We start from the raw sequence: 23,100 nt of genomic DNA, 5'->3' as shown, positions 1-23,100 counted from the left end.
GGTCAGAAATAATGTTTAGGTAGGTGGTTAAAGTCAAAGTAACATCCAAAAGAAAGGCAGGACTCAAGGTTTTCTAGCAGAGTATTACCCAAAGCATCACACTACCTCTGCCAGCTTGCCTTCTTTCCATAGTTTACCCTTCCCCAGGTATGCAATGCACATATACCCAGCCATTAACATAAAATTAAAGAGAACATGATTCATCAGACCAGGCCACCTTCTTTCATTGCAAAAGAGAGAATTTAATTAAAAATGTAAATCCACTCACATGGTAAGGTAAAAACAGGCATATTATAGTCTTTCATGTATTGTGAAGTAGATGTCAGCACTCACAGTGTTGATTAAATCACCACCACTCAGCTGGATCCAGATGCTGGCTGTTCTGTGAAGGGGAACCAGAAAGAGGACTGGAGCGGATGTGAAGTGCAGAGTCAAGTGCAATGACTTCACTGGACGTATCACAACGCGTTTCTGAGCATGCAACAGGCTTAAAACTGTGATGTCAAAGATTGTGGCCATTTGTGTTAGTCACATGCAATCAGAGATAAACCATTGTTGGCAGCTTCCATTTCATCAATCTGGTGTGAATGGGCCCTAAATACTTCAGTTCTTGGTCTGTTCATGTGATCTTAAAAATCCTCTTTCTCCAGGGCTAGGCGGTTCTAAATTCTGAAGAGAACAGTAGTAATGATGTGGACACTATGGCTGCAGCATTCTCTTGTCAGCCCAGCCCAGAGTACTGAAACAAACAGACCCCCAGGGAGCAGATGCTTGACACCCTGTGCTAAGAAAGTGGGCCGAGTGATGGTGGGTGTCCACAACTGAATTGCAGAGTGATGAGTCACTCTTCTCCTCTCCTTCCTACCTCTCACAGCTGATGATGACCCTTCTTCCATTGCTCCTTGGTCCAGTTCTGATGCTCATGCGCCCATTGTAGCCATTTTTGACTGTGGACATGGGTCAGCATAGGCACCCAGACTGGTCTGTGGCTACAAAGCCCTATAAGCAACAACCTGCAAGTGTGTTCTGACACCTTTGTATTGGAACCAGCATTAACTTTTTCAGCAATTTAAGATACAGTGGCTCTTCTATTGGATTGGACTACACAGGCTAGCCTTTGCTCCCCACATAGTATATATAAGAAAACAACCTCATGCTAAAATCATTTATAACAGACTGCTGCACTTAAACATTACTTGAATAGTGGAAAATAGGCAAAAATTTAAAAATATAAAATAGGCGATATCAGACTCTATCAACAGTGACCACAGTGATAGTCAAATCAACGTAATGAAACATTTTGCTCAAACTAGCAAATTATAACAGTGAGTAAAAACAAAAAAATTAAACAAACATGTGTCATCCACATACCAGCGACCTACATGTCTATCGTCCTTTCAGATGTTCTTTTCTCTTTTTTTGAGCAATAACATCTTCGTAGACCCTGCACCCCTTTAGACCTCTCTACAGCAGCCGTTTCCCTTTTCCATCTTTGGCCACACTACGAGTGGCAGTTCTTATTGCATCTCTTCCACCTGACTTGTATGTTTGTTTTTACTTGACATCAACAATGCTCATTTCTCTGACCCCGAGTATGATTTTGATGTGTGATTTTGTCTCATTTTAGAATATCAATATAGCAGCAATACCTTGTATGAAATGCCCCTGAAGAAAGGACTCTACATAGGTCCAGAGACGCGCTGGGTTCAATATTTAGGGATCTGCACTTTCATATTTGTCATGTGACTCTGTTTATGTTCCATATGCAATTTATTGTTGGTGTTGTAGGCACCACAAATTTTATATTAATACATTTCTATATGTTTTTCTATTAAGTCAGTTTATTAGTTGCCTTTAAAGTCCCTTAGTATTTCCTTTGGGGGGTACTCCTTGTTTAATATGTGTCAACCACATAGAATGTGTCACTTAGTGTCCATATTGTTCATTACTAAAAATCTACTGTGCACTATATAATCAAAAACACCAATGCAATATATCAACATAAATGTCCAAAAACGAATAAAAAAAAAAAAAATGTGTCCAAATGATTTTCAAAAAAGACAAATGAGTAAAGGTGCACTTTTCCCAGTTTTCCTTAGTAATGGCATCCAATAAAGTGCTGCTGTGTTCCACCAGTGGTCAAAAGTAGAAATAATGGCCTCTTACCAAATCTCCATGATCTCCCGATTATAAGCGATCATAACCAGTAAGTTGCAGAGCTTCCTTCCACCTCCCAGGTTCATCTGTACATCGGCACTGTGTGGAAGTGGATAATTTGTTCAACCATAGATGTTTCAATCTCAACACCAGATCTCATTATGAGCCTCGAGCCAGCTCACACAGGGTATCAAACTATGACTCCTCTAAAGCATTAATTCTTCCCCAAGCCTCTCACATGCGTAAGGTGGGGAGCACACGTAAAAAAAAATAAAGCAGCGTTTGTCTATGTCTGAAACCTGTAGTTTACCGAGCGGCTGTAGAGCAGAGACTCGGTTACTCTGTGGCCATTACGAACGGGAAATGTAGTTCGTAATGGCCACAAAGCAATCTTCCAACAGGGCATAGGTTATGGAGACAGCTGTCTAATTAGAGATTTTCCCTCAATTTGCAGACATTTCAATTTCCATTGTTCTTTTCAGGGCAGGAACCCTAATGGGACACATACAAGAAATAATAAAATGTGGCTTTAGATATACTTTTAGTAATAGTGTGGATAATTAGTATGAGCAGCAGATATCGGCCTCTACCTAGCTACTGCTTCCTCCCCAGCCATGCTTCCTCGCTTTCATCTTTCCCATACTCTACTGTTACATTTTCATTTTCATTGAAATCCAAAAATCAAATATCAAAAGACTTCTTTTTCAAATAAGATGCTGGGATGAGTCTAGTAACATTGACTTTTTTCCTGTAACCTTTCTACTCTTTGCCTATCTTGAATCTAAAAGCAATTCAGATTAAAAAGAAAACATATTTCCATAATAAAAAATCTAAAGAGCAACTCCAGGAAACAAATGAACCAAATTAACAAATAAGCAAAAAAAAAAGGGCCCATGGGGGAAATCTTAGTAGTAGTTAAGCGCCTTGAGGCAATTCAGTTCATATTTGCAGCGCTATACAAGTCATTCATTCATTCATTAATTCATTCATTCATTCAGTTCTAATGTAAAAACACAAATCTTAAACTAAAAAGAAAGTATGCAGTTATTCATATACATTGGCTCCCTACACCAGAGGAAAAGGAAATGTGAAATCTACAATTACCAGAGAGTTATTCCATCTAAAGCAGGGCTAGACAACCCTGAAGAAACATATATAATAACTAATTCAACAGTGGTATGTTCACTATTAGAGAAGCCACTGTTCTCCTCAATGTTCTTTGTTCCTAAGATTTTATCCCAATTCATGCTTTCTAACAAGGTTCGTAGTTTAGGGAAGTTGGCTCTTTTGAAATTCAGTGTCTTTGTATTCCCCTTATGTTTCCTATTTGTGTGATTTATACTGAAGCCAATTGACCTGTGATCTCTGTTTCCTAAATTGCCCCGTATTTCCACATCTGTAATCAGGTCTGTATTGTTGGTAATCAGTAGATTCAGTAATGCTTTATTTCTAGTTTGTGCGTCTACCATCTGAACCATGAAATTGTCCTGCAAGACATTTAGGAACTGGCGAGCCTTAGACGAATGTGTGATTCCCTCCACCCAGTCTATGCCTGGATAATTAAAATCCCCCATTATGATAACACTTCCCATTTTTGCTGCTAATCCAACTTGTTATAGGAGATCCATCTCCCCCTCCTCCCTCAGGTTAGGGGGCCTATAGCATACTCCCAGTAATATTTTCCCCTTAGTTTCACCCCTTTGGAGCTTTACCCATAAGGATTCCACCTCCTCCCAAGCTCCCTTAGTGAAGTCATCTCTCACATTCACTTGTACATTATTCTTAATATATAGGCATACCCCTCCCCTTTTTTTACCCTCTCTATTCCTGCGATAAAGGGTATACCCTTGAATGGTTGCCAGGCAATAATGAGAGCTGTTGAGCCAGGTCTCTGAAATTCCAACAAAATCCAAAACCTCCTCGTACAACAGTATCTCTAGTTCCCCCATGTTGTCCACTAGGCTCCTGACATTGGAGAACATGCCACATAGTTTAGACTGGTTGCATACTATCCACTTATTGGGTGTTCCGAGATTGCAACTAGGACTTGTTACTTACTTTTTCTGGCTTACTGGATGCAAATATTTTCTGGGTCATCGACCCAGGCAGTCGGTGAGCAATTTAAAAGGTGATCTGCAAAAGAAGGCACTGTATTTCCTCAACATAGGTAAGCAGCGAAATACAAAGATGAAAAACATATTTGGGGACATTTTTGGATTTCTAGTTTTGGGCAGTCTGTCTCATGATCCAGGCACCCATACCAGATGAAACAGCAAGGTCACTAACTTTCATTGTAGCAACACAATTTGCTTAACAAGACATGCCCAGCCTGCTGAATGGCCAGTGAAGCCTCAACCACCCAATAAATAGACATCCCTCTGCCCACGCTCCTTTTGTCATCATGTTTCCTGACAACCTGTCAACATATTTTCTCCTAGTGCTTGCCTCCCTTTTCCAGTTTTTCAAAGGTTTACAGGTACTTATACTAGTTACATTTATAATAGTAAGACTCAGACTGAGCAAGGGATTCTTGTTTCTTCATTGCTTATCTAATAGCCCTGAGGCTAGGCAGTGGTCACAGCATGTTGCTTAACCACTTCAATACTGGGCACTTTTACCCCCTTCCTGCCCAGGCCAATTTTCAGCTTTCAGCACTGTCGCACTTTGAATGACAATTGCATGGTCATCCAACACTGTACCCAAACTCAATTTTTATCATTTTGTTCACACAAATGGAGCTTTCATTTGGTGGTATTTGATCACCACTGGGTTTTTTTATTTTTTGCTAAATTAATTAAAAAACATCGAAAATTGTGAAAAAAAAAAACACACTTTTTTCTTTGTTTCTGTTATAAAATTTTGCAAATAAAAAATCTTTCTTCATAAATTTAGGCCAAAATAAATTCTGCTACATTTCTTTGCAGAAAAAAAAAACAACTCGGTGTATTATTTCTTACACAGTAGGAAAGTTATAGGGTCCACAAACTATGTTATATATCTGAAAATGTATCAATCCTGATGTACTGATGGTCTATCTCATTTCTTGAGGCCCAAAAATGTCAGAACAGTACAGATATCCCTTTTTGGAATGTAGACTTTTCAAGGTATTTATTAAGAGGCATGGCGAGTTTTTTTGAAGTTGTCATTTTTTTTCACACATTATTTTTGCTTATAGCAATGAATTTCATTGCTATAAGCAAGCACTTTACTGAATGAAATTGATTCATTTGGTTTGTTTTGTTGTGATAATCTGTGATTTGCCACAGCTGATTACATGGCACATATGGGCCATGACTGGCCCAGTTTGTACCATGTGATCACTGTGACCAATCACAGCTAGCAACACAATTTTATACAATGGATGGCTTGAAAGGAAGCCATCCATTGTTTACAACTGTCATGTAAACTACTGTGATTGGTTACAGCAGTCACATGGTACTGGCAGTGGGCTGGTACAGTGAACAGTCAATGGCTGTGTCTGATGTCCAGTGACAGATCGTGCCACTGTAAGGGGCATGATACAGATCGATGAGAGGTCGGCCCTTGCGTCATTCACCCATAAGCCAAGCGAAAATGGGTTAAAGGAAATCTAAGGTAAGACAACTAGAGAGGCCACTTTTGATTACCTCTTCATGTAAATGCTAGTGGTCTGGTTATTTCTAAACCTGTCACATTTTAAGCCACTAACCCAGGACAAGAATACAGCTATACAGGTCAGAGAAAAGCCTACTTCCTTCGAATAAAGTGTTACTAAACCCACAACAGTAAAATCAGTCTGTGTATGCAGTAAAGCATGCTTGTTATACTCACTGTGGAACCTAAGGGGTTAATCCTCTGCATGGTGTAAAAAGGCTGTTTGGTCTTCTCTGATCAGTTCCTACTTGTATTACCAATTGATCTGCTGATTGTACAGAGCCTTGAAGGCGCTCTGCACATGCTCAGTTTAGTGTGTATTACTAGAGAGATTTTTTTTTTTTCTTGGGAGGGTGCATGTGATTAGCACACGGCCAATCAGCACTGTCCAGAGGGTCAGGGGTCATGCAGCCTCATAAAACTGTAAGGAGAATGAAAACTCCTCCTACATGCTTTAACCAGTCCTCGGCTGGTCACTGATAGCAGTCATAAGACTGCTATATACTGCTGGTGAGAAAAGATATTTAGCAGTTTAAATTTACTAAAATAGTTGCATTTCCATGTTCTGTGCACTGTGGGGCACCAGATATAGTAAATGCAGGTTCCTGGGTTTAGTAACACCTTAAGTGACTCTAAAAATACAAATATTACAGTTCCCATAGATCTTTTGTTTTAATGGGTTACCCCATCCACACATGCGATGGAGGAATCCTTCTCCGCTGTCAGCATGCACTGATCAGCGTATGCAGCCAATCGAAAAAAAAAAAAAATGTCAGCAGTCCTGTTCAACAGAAGATGTTTGGTAGATCAACTGTCACAGGTAGACTGAAATTAGGCTAAACCAGACGGCTGTCAATCCATCTATGGGCAGCTTTAGGCCTTTAGATCAGATCAACCGCCAGGCAAGTTGTATTTCCAAAAAACAAGTGCAGCAATGGCAGCTTACATATTTTCTAAGTACAGATTTCAATCAACTGCAGTTCAGAAAAGAGAAGTCAAGCACCAGCAGTCTGGCAGAGGTACCTGGATAACATGCCTGACTGAACTAAATTACAAATCATTTGGCAGGTAAGACAGTTTAGATATATGTATTTCAACCGTACTGTTTGCCTGGAATTAAGTTTTAAGGTTTTGTTCTATGCCGCCAAAGTCTTTGTAAAGGAAAGTTTTATCAGTTTTTAACAGAGACTAGCAAGTCATGGTCAGGTAGCAATAAAATGACAGAAATCTTCCTGTGTTGTCCAAAAGGAAATGGACTCTCTTTGGGAAACAAGGAAAGGCAGAAGGGAAGGACACAAAATCTCTTGGTTGAAAATACTTTCCCTGAGATGCAACCACAACATTAGCTGTTAAAATGAGAATAATGTACATATAACCATTAACTTTTTCCAAGATAAATTTCTGGATAAACTATGTCAGATGAGTACAATGAAATTAATGTTCATTTAACCAAGTTTACAAGAATAGATAATAGTTATCTGTTAGGCTGAATAAGTGAGATCACCTTTTACCGCATAATAAAAGCAATTCATTGTCCTTGTGGCATAAAGCCTGTGTTACATTTACAAAGGCAATGTCTGGCATAGATTCAGTTGAAAAGCAAGTTTAAACTAAACATGGGCACCAGGGAAGCATTACTCCATAAATTTTACAGCTGGCATAAGACTTTTTTTTTATGGTAATTTAAATAAATCCCTAAGGAAGCAATGAGAGAAAAAAAACCTGGCTCCTAAAAGTGCCTGGCACATTTCAAAGTTCTGTTATTCTTTCCTAAAGTAAGTTTGAATGCTTATGTTTATATGAATTAAGGCTTGTGTCTTAGGATATGTGGCAGAATACACAGTACATGATATACAAAGTACACAAAAGTAAATTCCTGCAAGTTGGTGAGTATACACATTAAAAGCCCATTGATGTATAGTGGTACGACATACAAGGGTTTTGTTTATTGTTGTTCACTGTATTAGTAAAGGGCTTACTTTCATGACTGTCCTGAAGTTAATTTAAAACAGTACTAAAGCCGTCTATACTTACCTCCTCTCCAGCAATGTGCCATCAGCAAGCTCCCTTGCTAGAACTGCTCTCCTTGTCTTCTTCAGGGTTGGGGAGCTTTAGCCATCTCGGCCAGACAAGGATCTCGTAACTTTTGTGCATGTGGGAGTTAATTCACACTGGTATCAACGTATGTTGAGAATTTAGACTGAGCCGCATATGCACAACTCGGTATATGTTCAAAATAATTTACCATTGTCCATGTGTAAAGCCCACTCTCAATCCCCCTTTCTGGTACTTTCCCAGTAATTCTTGCTCCACTGCAGTAAAGCCTAGTACACACTATTAGAAAATCGGACAAAAATATTATATTTTTTTAAAAATAATATATTATTGTCACGGAACGCCCCACACTCCGCTTGAGTGCTTCCGTCATATACCGCTTCCTAAGTTCTGGAACACGAGTCCAATAGATCTGGCCATAGGAACCCCAAGAACTAGACAACACCAGTCTTGGAGTACATCAGAACTACCTTTATTTTGAGATCTCACAGACCTTTATACAGCAGGGATGACTCAAAGCTAACCTAATTAACATGACCTAATTTACTACAAAATGTACCCAGACCAGATGACAGTCTTGTGGGCACCGAGCTTCACACATTAATACAATTAACAATACAAACAACAATCTCCCCCCTCCTCAGCCTAGACCATTCGTCTATTAGCCAGTGCTGCTGGCTAATGTGATCAGCTCTCTCAATTAACATAAACACATGTTGATAACACCAGCATCTCCTCACAGGATGTGTCCCAACAGAATGAATCAGTCTTATCAGCAGGGGGCTGCTGGAGGAATCCCCCCTCCCTCTTCAGGGACACAAATCTACAGTAAGGAGGCCCCATACAATATATACATGACTGAGTCCGATTAATACAGTTCAGACTGGATTTCTCATTCACCTCAAATGCTAGGGCCCATAATCGGTGGGCAACAGGCTTGCATACAGTCCTCTCCAACAGCCTCTGCTCCAGCCAGGTCCGTGACATTTCTCCCCTTTCGGCAGGAGACTAACACAGGAGGAGACCCCAGACGGGTTGACTCTGAAGTTAGTCCATAGTTCCAGTCCTCTACTGCCTGTACCCACACAGTACCCCAAACAAATTATTCCAAACAGTGTATTACTCACCCAGCCATCCTCTGCCTCTCTCAGAGAACATATCTGCCGCTGGGGAGAGGCCCGGACTGGCCCTTCTCCCTGGAATCCTTTCTGCCACTGGAGAGAAGACAGGGGGACTGGGCTCACTCCATCCTGCTGTTGGAGATCTGGGCCGACTGCCCAGCATCCCTGGGGTATACAGGTGGGGACTGAAGCCCCATCAACCGACACCAGATCAAGCTGCAGTTGTGAGGTGATGACTGCATTCTCTCCTTGGATCCTGATCTGCAGCTCGCGATAGACTGCCACCTCCTCACCTTGGGCCTCCACAATTGCTGCAGGTGTGGGGCAGAGGTCTTGGACCCTCTGTCCGGTTGCCAGCACTTCTGCTGGGGGTTTGCCAGGTGGTTCCTCCTCTACAGAAATGTCTATTAAATCCCCAGTCTCTGGAATTGGTAAAAGTGTGGGACAGAGGTCTTGGACCCTCTGTTCAGTTACCAGATCTTCAGCTGGAGAAGTTTGTTTTAACTCCATAGATGCTGCTGGCAGAAAATCACATGTCCCTGTCAGTGTTGTGGGAGAAAGGCTGACTACCTCTTCTCTCAGGAAGGCTGAAGCCACTGTTGGTGCTGGGCAGAACACAGTGAACTTTGGCCCTGATAGCAGCTCTTCTGCTGGAGGCTCATCAGGTTGTTCTTCCTCAGCAGAAAAGTCTATTAAATCCTCTACCTCTATAACTGGTGTCTGTGGATAGAGGTTCACCATCTCCTGTCCGTGGAACTCAGAAGATGCCATCAGTGCTGAGCAGAGCGCAGTGAAGTTTGGCCCTAATCCCAACTCTTCTGCTGGGGGCTCACCCGATGGTTCTTCCTCAGCGGAAAAGTCTATCAAATCCCCTGTCTCTGCAACTGGTGTCTGGGGATGGAGGTTCACCATCTCCTGTCCATGGAACCCAGAAGATGTTATCAGTGCTGGGCAGAGGTTAGCAGAGCTCTGCCCTGTTGTCAGCACTTCAGTTTTGGGGATGGCAATCTCCAGATTTTCCACTGCAGATTCTCTGGCATGCTGCTGGACAGGCACATTCCTCCATCCAAGATCATCCCATGCAGAAACAGGATCATCAAGGTCAGTCAGCACTTGCTGCATCCGCCATAAGACCTCCGCCTCCATAGCTGTGGGGGCAGGTTGGCAAAGCACACTATCGCTCTGCCACATTGCCGACTCTTCAGCCAGGATTTCAGGGTTGTCAGCTGGTATTTCCTGATAGTCCCAGGCAAAGGGAGCCCAGCCCTGGCACTGAGCAATGTCTAGCAGCCGTCTGTAGGCGATCTCTAGCTCCCATTCCTGAACGGCCAGAAACTCCAAATCTTCCTGTGCCCAGTGCACTTCCGAAATGTTCAGTAGCCCTTCTCTGAAATCCATGATTTCGTCCACCCGCCGCTCCAAATCACTCCCAAAGTTAGGGTCCCCTGTCAGCTTCACAAACAACAGTCCCAAGCCGCCGTAGCTTAAGCCTTCCGTTGGGCTGTCATCCGCTATCCAGGGACATGCTTGAGATACATGCCACCGGAGGGCTCTGTAGCTCTCATCCAGCTTCATCTCTGCCCAGACCAGCCTGCTTAATTCAGCTGTCTGCTTCTTGTGTGGTTTTTCTCCCAAAAACCGTACCCGCAGTCCGTACTGCGACCAGTACCTTTCCTCGATGGAGGGGAGAACTTTTCCCTGGTGTCGCTGCTCACGGGCTAGCGCTTCCTTCCAGAGTTTGCAGCGAATAGAATCACACCATCCCAGCAGGACCTGCTCCGATACTGGTCCTCTGTGCTGTATCTGCATCTCTCGCAACCTCCTTCTGAATTCCTCATCCATGGCGGCTGGTATCTGTACCTCTCCTCTTCTACTATCTGGACCTTGGATCCAGATGGAAGTTTGGATGTCCCAGACTTCAGGAAGCTTTCCCGCTGCTTGCCACCAATGTCACGGAACGCCCCACACTCCGCTTGAGTGCTTCCGTCATATACCGCTTCCTAAGTTCTGGAACACGAGTCCAATGGATCTGGCCATAGGAACCCCAAGAACTAGACAACACCAGTCTTGGAGTACATCAGAACTACCTTTATTTTGAGATCTCACAGACCTTTATACAGCAGGGATGACTCAAAGCTAACCTAATTAACATGACCTAATTTACTACAAAATGTACCCAGACCAGATGACAGTCTTGTGGGCACCGAGCTTCACACATTAATACAATTAACAATACAAACAACAATCTCCCCCCTCCTCAGCCTAGACCATTCGTCTATTAGCCAGTGCTGCTGGCTAATGTGATCAGCTCTCTCAATTAACATAAACACATGTTGATAACACCAGCATCTCCTCACAGGATGTGTCCCAACAGAATGAATCAGTCTTATCAGCAGGGGGCTGCTGGAGGAATCCCCCCTCCCTCTTCAGGGACACAAATCTACAGTAAGGAGGCCCCATACAATATATACATGACTGAGTCCGATTAATACAGTTCAGACTGGATTTCTCATTCACCTCAAATGCTAGGGCCCATAATCGGTGGGCAACAGGCTTGCATACAGTCCTCTCCAACAGCCTCTGCTCCGGCCAGGTCCGTGACAATTATATTATATTAATATTCAGAAAGACCATCCGGGCGGGTTTGCCCAACCTTATGCCCCGTACACACGGTTGGATTTTCCGATGGAAAATGTCCGATCGGAGCGTGTTGTCGGAAATTCCAACCGTGTGTGGGCTCCATCGGACATTTTCCATCGGATTTTCCGACACACAAAGTTGGAGAGCAGGAGATAAAATTTTCCGACAACAAAATCCGTTGTTGGAAATTCAGATCGTGTGTACACAAATCTGACGGACAAAGTGCCACACATGTTCAGAATAAATAAAGAGATGAAAGCTATTGGCCACTGCCCCATTTATAGTCCCGACGTACGTGTTTTACGTCACCGTGTTTAGAATGATCGGATTTTCCGACAACTTTGTGTGACCATGTGTAGACAAAACAAGTTTGAGCCAACATCCGTCGGAAAAAATCCTAGGATTTTGTTGTTGGAATGTCCGAACAAAGTCCGACCGTGTGTACGCCCTATTAGACTTTATAATCTCTCTTGTTTGTTAAGGCAGGGTATTGACTGGTTATCAAAGAAATCTCGTTATCAAATTACATGCTGGAGGGTGCCCTTGTGTCTCCATTCAATCTCCAAGCCATTCTTCACTCCAAGTTACGCTCCCTACCTGCTTTTAAGATCCAATCTGCTAATTAGAGATACCACTATTGCCTTGAGAGAAGTATGAAGACTCCTCGGTTTGCCTTCCACCATTTCTCAATACCTGCCCATATATGGCAATCCAATGTTCCCCCCTCTTTAGAATATAAAGCATTTGCCCAGTGGGCTGTCTACAGCCCTTCTACAACCTCAGAGATCATGGACGTTGCTCAAGGTTCCTTCAAGTCCTTCACAGATTTAGCTACGCAGTGCTCTCTTCCACCATCCCAGGTACTCCACTACTACCAACTTACCAGCTATCTCAAAACCTGCATCAGCCCACGCCAGAACCCCCACGAAGGTTCCTTCATTGATGCTTTAGATGAGCCGAGATCACTACTCAATATCAGTGATTTATTCTCACCTTCTCACGTATCAAAACTCTAAATACCGCCTTGCTCCATTTAAACCCTGAATACCAGTCCTAGCTAAGGAAGATGCCATGGAAATGATTCTAGCAGGATACCAGAAAGTCCTCTCACTGGTAATTTGTGAGTCATGGAGAGAGACTCAATTCAAGATTGTTCACCGAGCCTACTATACTTTCCGTCACAATCCAACAGACTCTTCTCATTACTCCTGCCCATGGTGTGCTATCTCCAGACTAACTCTATTCCATCGGCTTTGGGACTGCCCAGCAACCTCCTCCTTCTGGAACTAAAATGTACTTTAAAATGTAAAACCTATCAAATCACTGTACCTAAAGACCCCATGCTCTGTTCCTTAGGATGTGACACCTCGATGACTTATCCACCAACCTCCACTCTTTAAAATCTCCCTCAATGGGCCCATATATGTCTCCTTGTAGGATCATAATGCAAGCATGGATCAACCCTTCCCCGCCACAATTGTTGGCAGTAAAGCAAGCGCTTCGGACTTTGTTTTTTATGGAGAAGCTGGACACTATCACCCAAAACTACAAACTCATAAATCGCTTCATCACCAGGTGGCGCCACTTCATGGAACGCTCCTTTTCTATGATGGAGATTTCCACTCAAATGAAGCCTTTCCAATACACTGACTGATCTGGCGGATCTGGCTAACTCACTGGGCAAACTTAAAATACGAGACCCCCCGAGTCTCAGGCCCCCACTCCTACCCCCCCTTAGACATTACAAACCTTAGTATTATGTTTATTAACTGTTTCATTTATCCACTTGCCAACTTATCCGCTTCCACTCCTCAGGTCCTATTGAAAGATCCTGTTTCTTTGTATTTATCCTAGGATAGTAATTATTCTGTTGTGTGACAGAAGTATGAAAATGTTTTCTTCTGCCTTTGTTTATTTTGTACGGCAAAGGTGTTATGCCTCACTCCGAAACCTTCGCTCAATCATTGTACTGTTGTCTTTTCTCATAAAATAAATAGACATATTAAAGAAAAAAAAAGAAAGACCATCCAATTTTCTGTTTGTTAGTACACTGCTTTTGAGAGGCAATATGGACTGTTCAGATAAACATTTCCAAAGGAACATGTTTGGAAAATTTTTCTTGACATTTATCATAGCATCCAATTTTCGTTCAACCAGTACAGTATTCGCCCTATAAAAATCAAATAAGTAAGCGCATGATTGAAAATGAAGTACATCCACAGACAAGACATAGACTAGCTATGCACGTGGGAATTCTAGAACAAAAAGGGGAAGTGGGACAGAACAGTTTTGCCTGGTGCCGTCAAAAGCATTACAACCAGATAGATAGAAATTTAAATTGAAGATTTTAAAAGTAACTCATTACAATGGCTTAACTATAACTCTGATGTGTTACCCATACTCATAAATATGACACATATACAGGTAGGGTCTACAGTTAGCCAATACTTAACATGTTTCGCGGGTTAACCTTCCTCAGGAGTTCAAATGGGAAAAAAACAATCGTATAACAAAAAAATATAATTAAGGTAATATTTGAAAAAGGCATATAATGCTAGGTACACTCTAAGCAGATGTGGTAGTCACTCAGATACTCATAGCTGATTCATAGTTCATTTCTATGTACATGGAAAGTTGTCCTGTCATTCAAGAATTTTTGTACCATTTTAGGCATTCTTATGCCCCGTACACACGGTTGGATTTTCGACGGAAAATGTTCGATGGGAGCTTGTTGTCGGAAACTCCGACCGTGTGTAGGCTTCATCGGACATTTTCCATCGGAATTTCCGTCACACAAAATTCGAGATCTGGATCTCAAATTTTCCGACAACAAAATCCGTTGTCGTAAATTCTGATCGTGTGTACACAATTCCGATGCACAAAGTTCCACGCATGCTCAGAATCATGCAGAAGAGCCGCACTGGCTATTGAACTTCCTTTTTCTCAGCTCGTCGTAAGTGTTGTACATCACCACGTTCTTGAAGTTCGGAATTTCCGACAAGATTTGTGTGACCGTTGTATGCAAGACAAGTTTGAGCCAACATCCATCTGAAAAAATCCATGGATTTTGTTGCCGGAATCCCCGATCGTGTGTACGGGGCATAATTTTCAACATGGGACAAGGACAGGGAAAAATGTGAACAACCGTGCGTCACACTTTCTAACAGTGTGTACTAGGCCTAACCACCAAAATTCACAGCATCATCTGGATTTTTATCTTAGCGGGAATGGTGACATCACACCCTTGATGCATCCTGCAAACTCTGTAGTTTAATGTAATACAAAAAAAGAGGAATAGAAAAGCATAAACTTTGCATATAGCAATTAATCGTATGTTAATTCTTATATTTAAACATTCTATTGAAAAGCTATACATGTGATTGCAAAGGTAACACCTACACTTGCCACCTATTCCAATTTTAACGCTACTGCTACAAGAAGGGAAAGCCCAAGCAAAGCATATTCATCATCAAAAGAGTGAAAGCGAATAGGTTAACTTTATGTGCCAACAAGAATAGAAAGCCAGTAGTGCAGAATGTACTGCAGAATCTTTTAGAGCATTGTCACATGGTCACTTTTTATGGTGTAATGTATATGCCCATCTGACATTACCCAAAGCGTGGCCCTACATTCAAACTGTTTGATGGTGTAACATGGAGTCTAGTTATACAATACAAATCATGTTTCATTTGTCCCTTTTCTGCAGCATCATAATTACTTGTGGCTTAAATCCTTATTATGACAATTAGTAATTATGATACACAGTAATTTTCTTGTTTTCTGCTATGTGATAGACAATTTAAACCACGTGAGCTAATTAACCACAAACAGTATTTATTATATAAAATGCCACATGCACCTTGGCATATAATTTTAGCATATACATGAATGAAGCCTTCAATAATGCTTGTAGTGTCAAATATTCATTCAGATAATCACTGAAATATGTAAAGGGCCAGTAAATTGCAGTTTTCCTTATCATTACTACAAAAGACCTTAAAAAAAAAAAAAAAAGATGATAACGTCAGCGATTATACATTTTTACTTGATTTTTAGATTTTCAAGCTCAATAAAAAAAATAGATTTTTTTTTTTGAAGGATTGAAAGTTCCCATTTTCTAATGCAGAATAAAAGAAACACAATGCTGCCAAGTGGCTTTCTTGCTGTAGAAACATAATTAAAAGCTGGCTTAAGATTGCAGTACATTTAATTGCCTCGTCTCCTAATATTACAGGTTTTCAGATAATCAGACACAATTCCCAATGGGAAGATAATAGTTGACATTAAAAAGGAAGCTAGGTTATTGTTGAGTTATTGCACATGAGACCCTGTTATCATTTCCTTTTCACCTGGAATAGCTTGTTGGTAATGTTAATCCTTCCTTCTAGCTCTGTCCTATCTTTGGGAGGTATGCACCAAAATGGCTGATAGTGTAGTCTTTATGAAATGACATGAAAATAAATTTTCATTATTAAAAGATAACGTGAATAATGTTAAACAGACAGGCTTACACATGCTTTGTGTGGAAATTCTTATGTCCTCTGTTCATTCACAATGCTTTTATGTTTATTGATACCGTTAGGGTCTGGGAGAGTGACCAACCTGTTTCTGTCATTTATACTTTGGTGGTTGTTTACTGAGTCATTTTTTACCCTGGTTACACAAATTTGATTTAATTTTCAAGAGAACCTATGTTTTGCCCATATTTTTACTTACTTTGCCATCATTGTACCATTTGTCTATTTTGATGGAGAAGATCTGTGTAAGCTCCAAGTCAATCTGGAGCTCTGACAAACCTTAGGGCCCTCTTCTTCCCAACACATAACAGCACTGGGGCCTGATGACTGACTGCTCAGGCAACTAATATGCATCAATACCTATATCTGAAAGTGCCAGTTATTTCTCCCTGCAGGCAAACAGAGTAGTGGTGGCAAGAAGGGCAGGTGAGTATAAACAGCTGCAGAAGGGCTTGCTTTTGTGGATGGAGGAATCTGTTAGCTCTTTGGCCGAAAACAAATAAACAACTAACAATGTATGACCAGCTTTAGTGATACAACCAAGTCTTGCTCTTAGCCTAAAAAGTGAGAATGAGTACAACCACCACAAATAAGGACTGGGACACTGCAATATATTACATTTTTGTTTGTAGGCACACACTGCATAACTGTGTACAAAGCAGATTTGTCTTGATATAATCTTACTGCAGGTCAGCAGTGGGCTGTAGAGGAATGCTTTGTGCCTTCATTTTTACGTGCTTGCACTTGTTCATAAGTTGCCTATGCATTAAGTCACCTCACCAACCAGATGCAGTGAAGTCAGTGACTATGGGACACTTCCAGTTGTCATAACCTTAATCAACAATGGTAAAACATTTAATTTGCTATAATTATTCTTTTTGGGTGATTCATCAAGAATGCCAGCACACTCCAGTATATTTAGCCTTTCCAACACACACTGAGCATTTAGAAGTAGATGGTGGATAAAAAGAGACCCGAGGGTCTGATTTTTTTTCCACAGAAACAAAGACCTTGTCTTTTTTTGTAATAAATAAGGAATTTCTTGAGGCAGAATGAATGACAAATTGCATTCAGCTACAAACCCCTTTCTGGTATGTGCCTCTTTGCGTAAGCAAATTAAGAATTAAAATGTATACAAATGCAATGTTCACATTTATAGTTTTATCATTGTACACCACTGATCCATCCATTAATAATGTATATGACATGAACTTAATATATGAATACATTCCCGTTATGTTCCGCTATATAAAAGTTCCTTTATTTGCCATTGCCTTGTATTCTTTTATTGTGTTTGTTGCTGAAATTTCTATGCAAATATACACGCCTAAGCTATTATGCTCTCGATGCAAGCTGATTTTTTTTATTGTCTAATTCGTTAAATGACACTTGGTGAGGCTCTAACACGAACTCAAAATGAAATTTAAATAAAGATTTAAATATCAAAATGATAGAGTACTGTTAATCCTTTTTTAAGGAAGGTATAAATTGTTAATCAGTCTCTAGGCAGTATTGTTTAATACCAAGTTTAATAAAAATGCTGCCTAAAGCACTAAGACAGTTGGGATCCTAAGTTGGAAAGTTGGTAGCCCAATCAAGATTTGTGTTGCCTCGGGCAACTGAGCAACCACTTTGAAATATGTTCAATTTTTGAATACCTTCTAAATTATAAAGTATATTATTAATGCAAAAGAAGAGGTGTGAAGAAAGTTAGATCAGCATTTTCAGAAAAAAAAATGGGTGAAAAGAAGAGAAAAGAGTTTAGGGAATATTTAAGCAAAGGACACCACTTTGATGCTGATGTGCATTAGTGATACTGAATTTCTAATCAAAAGAAACCCTGCACTTCATCGGTGCCTGGATAGCCTTGAAGTGACATAGAAAAAATGTCTTTTTGATGTGTTCAGCATCATGGGTTATTTTAAAATATATTCTGACCCATAATATCAAAGTCTGTTACTGTACATTTTAGTTCATATCTCTGTCCTTTGCTCATTTCCTAAGACAACAGAGCTCATTTAAGTTCAGGTACAAATACAGTATGCTTCCCTCTGCTACTTTTCTGCATGCCGTTTTAGGAAAACAGACTGTGATTTAAACATTGGAGTGAATAAAATGGAATGTAAGCCTGGTGGGTAGCAATCTTAATCAAACAAATGAAAAGGCCTTCTATGGAAGGCAACGAGTGGGGTCTGGTTTCCACTTTTAGTTTATATTATTCTAAATTACATACTGTTTAAACTTAAGTTATATGTCGTCTGTTTCTGTAACCTCTTCATTTCACTGCTTGACTACAATAAGCAGATATATTTAGTTGCCTGGTTTCAAAGGGCCTTCTGGAGATCTTCAGGCATGGTCTCCTGCCAAAACGTAACTTTTGTTTAGGTGGAACTCTTGGTGGTTTCTGTTTGAATAGTGCTTTACAAATCTGAAATCTGTCATAACACATACTTTCTTCAAAATAAACTAGGAGAAATCGTGTGATTAGATTTTACTGAGCATTAGCAGGGATTATCTGAACTTCATCGTTTAGATCTTTAAAACTTAATTTGCATTTGTAAAGGCGACGGGCGACATGCCGAGCACACACAGGAATCAGACAGCAAACATTCCATGAGATGCATCTTATTTGGAGATGATTGAAGCTGTTCATGAGTTAACTGTGTTCACCGTTCAACTCTGCCTGCAGTCTTAGAACATTAGAAGACAATTTGGTACATATATACGGGATATACATATATAAATATGTAAAAATACATGCACACATAAATAAATGCTGGATATGAAACACATAGTATAACCAATTATTATTTTTTTCAATAAAAATCAGAAGTGCAGCAATTTGGGACTTGTGTTATATATGACCTTGGGAAGGGCCTGATTGTGTTGCACCTATGATCCTGGCTGAAGTGTGCTGCTCATCTTCTTTGTTTATATATATATATATATATATATATATATATACACACAGTATATATTATCCTATATATCCTTATATTATAAATTATAAAGGTTTTTGGCTATACTTCTCCAATGGATCACAAGAGTACATTTTATTCTGCTAAAGCCCGCTGTCAACTGATGTCACAGAGCCAGTCCAGGCTCTGAAAAATTCTCGACCATATGGTTGGCATCCACCCAGATGCTTGTACCAGCAGCTGCTTGAGCCAGCCGCTCTTGCAGTGAGCACTGGAGGGGCAGAGCAGAGAGCCACTGACTGACAGTCACCACTCTCTGCAGGCTGAAGACTGAAAGCTGAGCGGTCAGCAGTGTTTGATTGCTCAGTTCATGGTCTGGAGGCGGTGGAGGAAATATGCAGCATTGGATAGATTTTGCATTCACCTGGGTAAGTATAATTTTTTTGTTTTTGTTTTTCACAAATCCCATACTTCTCTTTTAAAAGCTGACCTGCTAGTGTTTCTTGAAATTTCTGAGTGCATTGTGCAAAGCCCAAATTTGCATCATTACAGCACATCAGAATTCAATGCCCTATCCAGCTATTTAAAGGGCAAGAAAGTTTCAGTTCTTCCCTGTGTGCTCTAAAGATAAATTGTCCAAAGATCCAGCACCTTTCAGAATTTAGTTCTGCAAAGGTTCCAAGCATATATATTTATCACACACATACTGTACATTCTTTTAATATCACATAGATGTCTCCATAACATATTATTCCTTCAGCAGCTCAACACACCCTGCTTTGCAACCCCTTTTTTTTCAATCTCTGCACAAGTCTCTGTTACAGTTGCTATCATACCACATTGCTTTCTCTGAAACCCCCTCACAATGTTCTCTAACAAACCCCCTACTGGTGGTAAAAATATGATCTCTGGCATCGCTCCCTTCTCCCTGACCACATCCTGTCCTATGTTCCTCCACCTCCTCCATCCATACTATACCTTCTGAAATTTCTCCTGAACATACTGTCATAACCTTTCCTTTTTTGCCCATTGTCAAACCATTTGACACTCCTCTCATGCATATACTGGCTAATGTCATACTCTCCGCATGCCTCTATTTTTCCTAGACAGGGGTACAGCATACAGGCATATGAAAAAATAGAAAGTTTTTTTTTTGCATACACCCATAAACTACATACTACTCACGTTTACTACAGTACCCAAAGTACTGCTGGTACTGAGGTACGTGAGTACAGCAGTTCTTAGCCATTCATGTCTATGGGAGGCTGTACTCTGAACCTGGGCTTTCCTGGGGGGGAAAGATGTGGGCATTTACATTGAACGGGTTCACCTACCTATGTGCAGGGATTTAGGGACCCCAATTATTATGAGCACCCCCGAAAACCCTTTTCAGCACAGATTTAATACATGGTAAGATACATGTACTGAATATATATATATATATATAAAGAGAGGGAGAGAGAGAGAGAGAGATGTGACCCCGTGTCATGGTGTATATTGGCAGGTTACGCCTGATTTTGGTAGGCTTGCTTATTGCACACCTGTGAGCTGGCTTCATAATCCTCCCTGGAAGAGAGCTCAGGGCTCCCTCTTGGAGACAGCTCCACCCAAGGAGACAGGAAGTCTCGCCGAGGAGTCAGGAAGATTCCGCCCTACAGACACAAGTCTGTGTGTGAGTGTCATAAGGACACCTATGTTCTTTAGAGAGACTGCAGGTGGCAGTCTGAACCCTGGGTAAGCTAGGAGAGAGCTTGACCCAAGCATACATGCCTGAAGAACAGACCTATGGCCTAGGCATGAGGCCTGAAGCAGCTGTATTGTCCGTAAGTAAGCCAGGAGGCTGAATAACCATAATGCAATAATGATGGAACCCTCTGCGAGGGAAATTTGTTTGTTTTGAACTTTTTGCTTCCTTTAAAAAAAAGTGGGCTGCCATGCCCTAAAAACGCGGTCTGGAGTGGCACGTTTCAGGAAAACTGCATGTACCACTTGAACCTAATCACCTTGACTTCTTACTATATATATATATATATATATATATATATATATATATATATATATATATATATATTTCTTTACACATACACACACACACAGGTTGCAGTGAAAGGAAAGCTCCTTTACATTACTTTTCTATAACTACACACGGAGGAGGTGCCAGCATAGAATACTGAAATGGCAAAGAAAGGTCAGCAGGTCTGGTAGAATAAAATTAAATGCACTTGTAGTTCGGCTGAACAATTGTTAAGGTAGCAAACAAAGGTTAAGAAAAGTTCACAAATATGTCAGGAAGCAGAGCTGAACCTCTTAGATTAATGATCAGAAACTATGAATCTCAGTTTTCATAGTAAAGCAAATGTGCAATGCTGGGGATGCTGATGGAGCTAAGGTTCCGACATTATAACTTAAAAAAAGATTTGTGCTTTGTGCCTGCAGTTTGTGCTTTAAAACTGAACTCTGGATATCTAAAAAGTCCTTCCTTGCAGTGGGATAGCACCCACATTGTAAGGGTTAATTGCTCGTTTATGCTTAAGAGACCATGAGAAGCAGTTTTACTTACCTGATCCTCTGATCCCCCAGTCTCCTCTGCCAGACCAGTCCTTTATCCCTTGCGCTCTGAAGGTCTAAGGTCCTTTGACATCATCAAGACTGATGCAGGGAACATAGCCCAGAACAGAGAGGAGCACCTTTTTATAGGATAATTTAAATTGCTTCAAATAAGACAATTAACACTGGCAGTGCGGGTGCAACCCCACTGCAAGGGAGGACATTTTAGTTTTCCAGGGTTCAGTTTAATTTTTTTTTTCTCTTTTAATTATCCTGTATCCATTATAAATGCATTGAATGCATCTGGAACAACGCTGCTTAAGAAAGATGACTCAAATAACATACATCCTTCACATTTTTTTATTTACTTCCACTGCTAATTAAATGTAATTTTAGTGACACAGTAAGATGAAATGAATAACTGACACGCCTGTGGATACAGAAAATGACAAATACCCCATCATCTCATAATCACAGAGGAGCTGTTATAGTGTAAGCTCCTTGAGGGTAGGGACTGATGTCAATGTACAATATTTAAAGCACTGCGTAAACTGTTGGTGCTATATAAAAACCTGTAATAAAAAAATAATAAACTGTCACTTATCTCTCTGACTGCTAAATTTAGAATTACACTTATCACATGACTATTGTTTGTTGAATGTTTTCATAATGGAAATACTGTACTTGGCAAAGCTAGGTTGGGATTAATGTTAGGCTCCATGCACATTGGCTTAAAAAACACTGCTTCTACAGGAGTTTAGTGTTCTGCCTGTAGAAGCAGCTTAATGTTATCCTATGTGTACATGCACATTAGGACGATTAGAGGCATATTTTGAGTTTAACGTTTAGAGGCAGGAAAAAAAAAACCCTTCTGGTTTGCAAAACATAAAACTCTCCTACACCTGTCTAAACTTTGTAAAAAAAACACATTATATGAGCATTTTTTGTCTGCCAAGGGAACTGTAGTTTTTTTTAAGCCCAGTGTGCATGGAGCCTTAGTAAGCTGCTGTAACTTTTATTTGTCAATAACACTTATAATAAAATGGTCGAGATACAGTCACAGCCAAAAATATTGGCTCCCTTGCATTTCTGTCAGATAATGCACCACTTCGCCCAGAAAATTGTTGCAGTTATAAATGTTTAGGCATTCTCATGTTTTTTTTTCTTTTGTTTGTATTGGTATGACACAAAAAGTGGAGAAACAAAAATCTGACACATTCTACGCAAAACTGAACTGGACAAAATTATTGGCACCCTCAATTTAATATTTGGTAGCACACCTCTTGGAAAAAATAACGGAAATCAATTGCTTCCTGTAACCATCAATGAGTTTCTTACACCTCTCTACTGGAGATTTGGACCACTCATTTTTCGTCAACTGCTCCAGGTCTCCCAGATTGGAAGAGTTTCTTTTCCCAACTGCTGTTTTGAGATCTCTCCACAGGTGCTCTATGGGATTTAGATCTGGATTCATTGCTGGCCAGTTCAGTACTCTTCAGCGCTTTGTCTGAA

The 23,100-nt window shown here is 40.6% G+C and overlaps 1 protein-coding gene across 3 annotated transcripts in view; it reads right to left on the bottom strand.

Annotated features, from left to right (window-relative positions):
• The window catches only part of LOC141144830 (cadherin-6-like), a 599,167-nt gene that overhangs the window by 520,748 nt on the left and 55,319 nt on the right, over positions 1-23,100 (bottom strand). Inside the window, exon 2 of one of the 3 annotated variants that reach the window (XM_073630890.1) lies at positions 2,167-2,256. The exons of the other annotated variants lie outside the window; for them this stretch is intronic. The gene's annotated coding sequence lies outside the window, so the exon portion shown is untranslated. The remainder of the gene's footprint in view (positions 1-2,166; positions 2,257-23,100) is intronic. 3 annotated transcript variants of the gene reach the window in all.

Source organism: Aquarana catesbeiana, linkage group LG05, assembly GCF_042186555.1.
Source record: "Aquarana catesbeiana isolate 2022-GZ linkage group LG05, ASM4218655v1, whole genome shotgun sequence".
In the NCBI taxonomy this organism is placed as follows: Eukaryota; Metazoa; Chordata; class Amphibia; order Anura; family Ranidae; genus Aquarana; species Aquarana catesbeiana.
The sequence above is the reverse complement of the archived record's forward strand: the minus strand, read 5'-3'. Positions and strand labels throughout refer to the sequence as shown.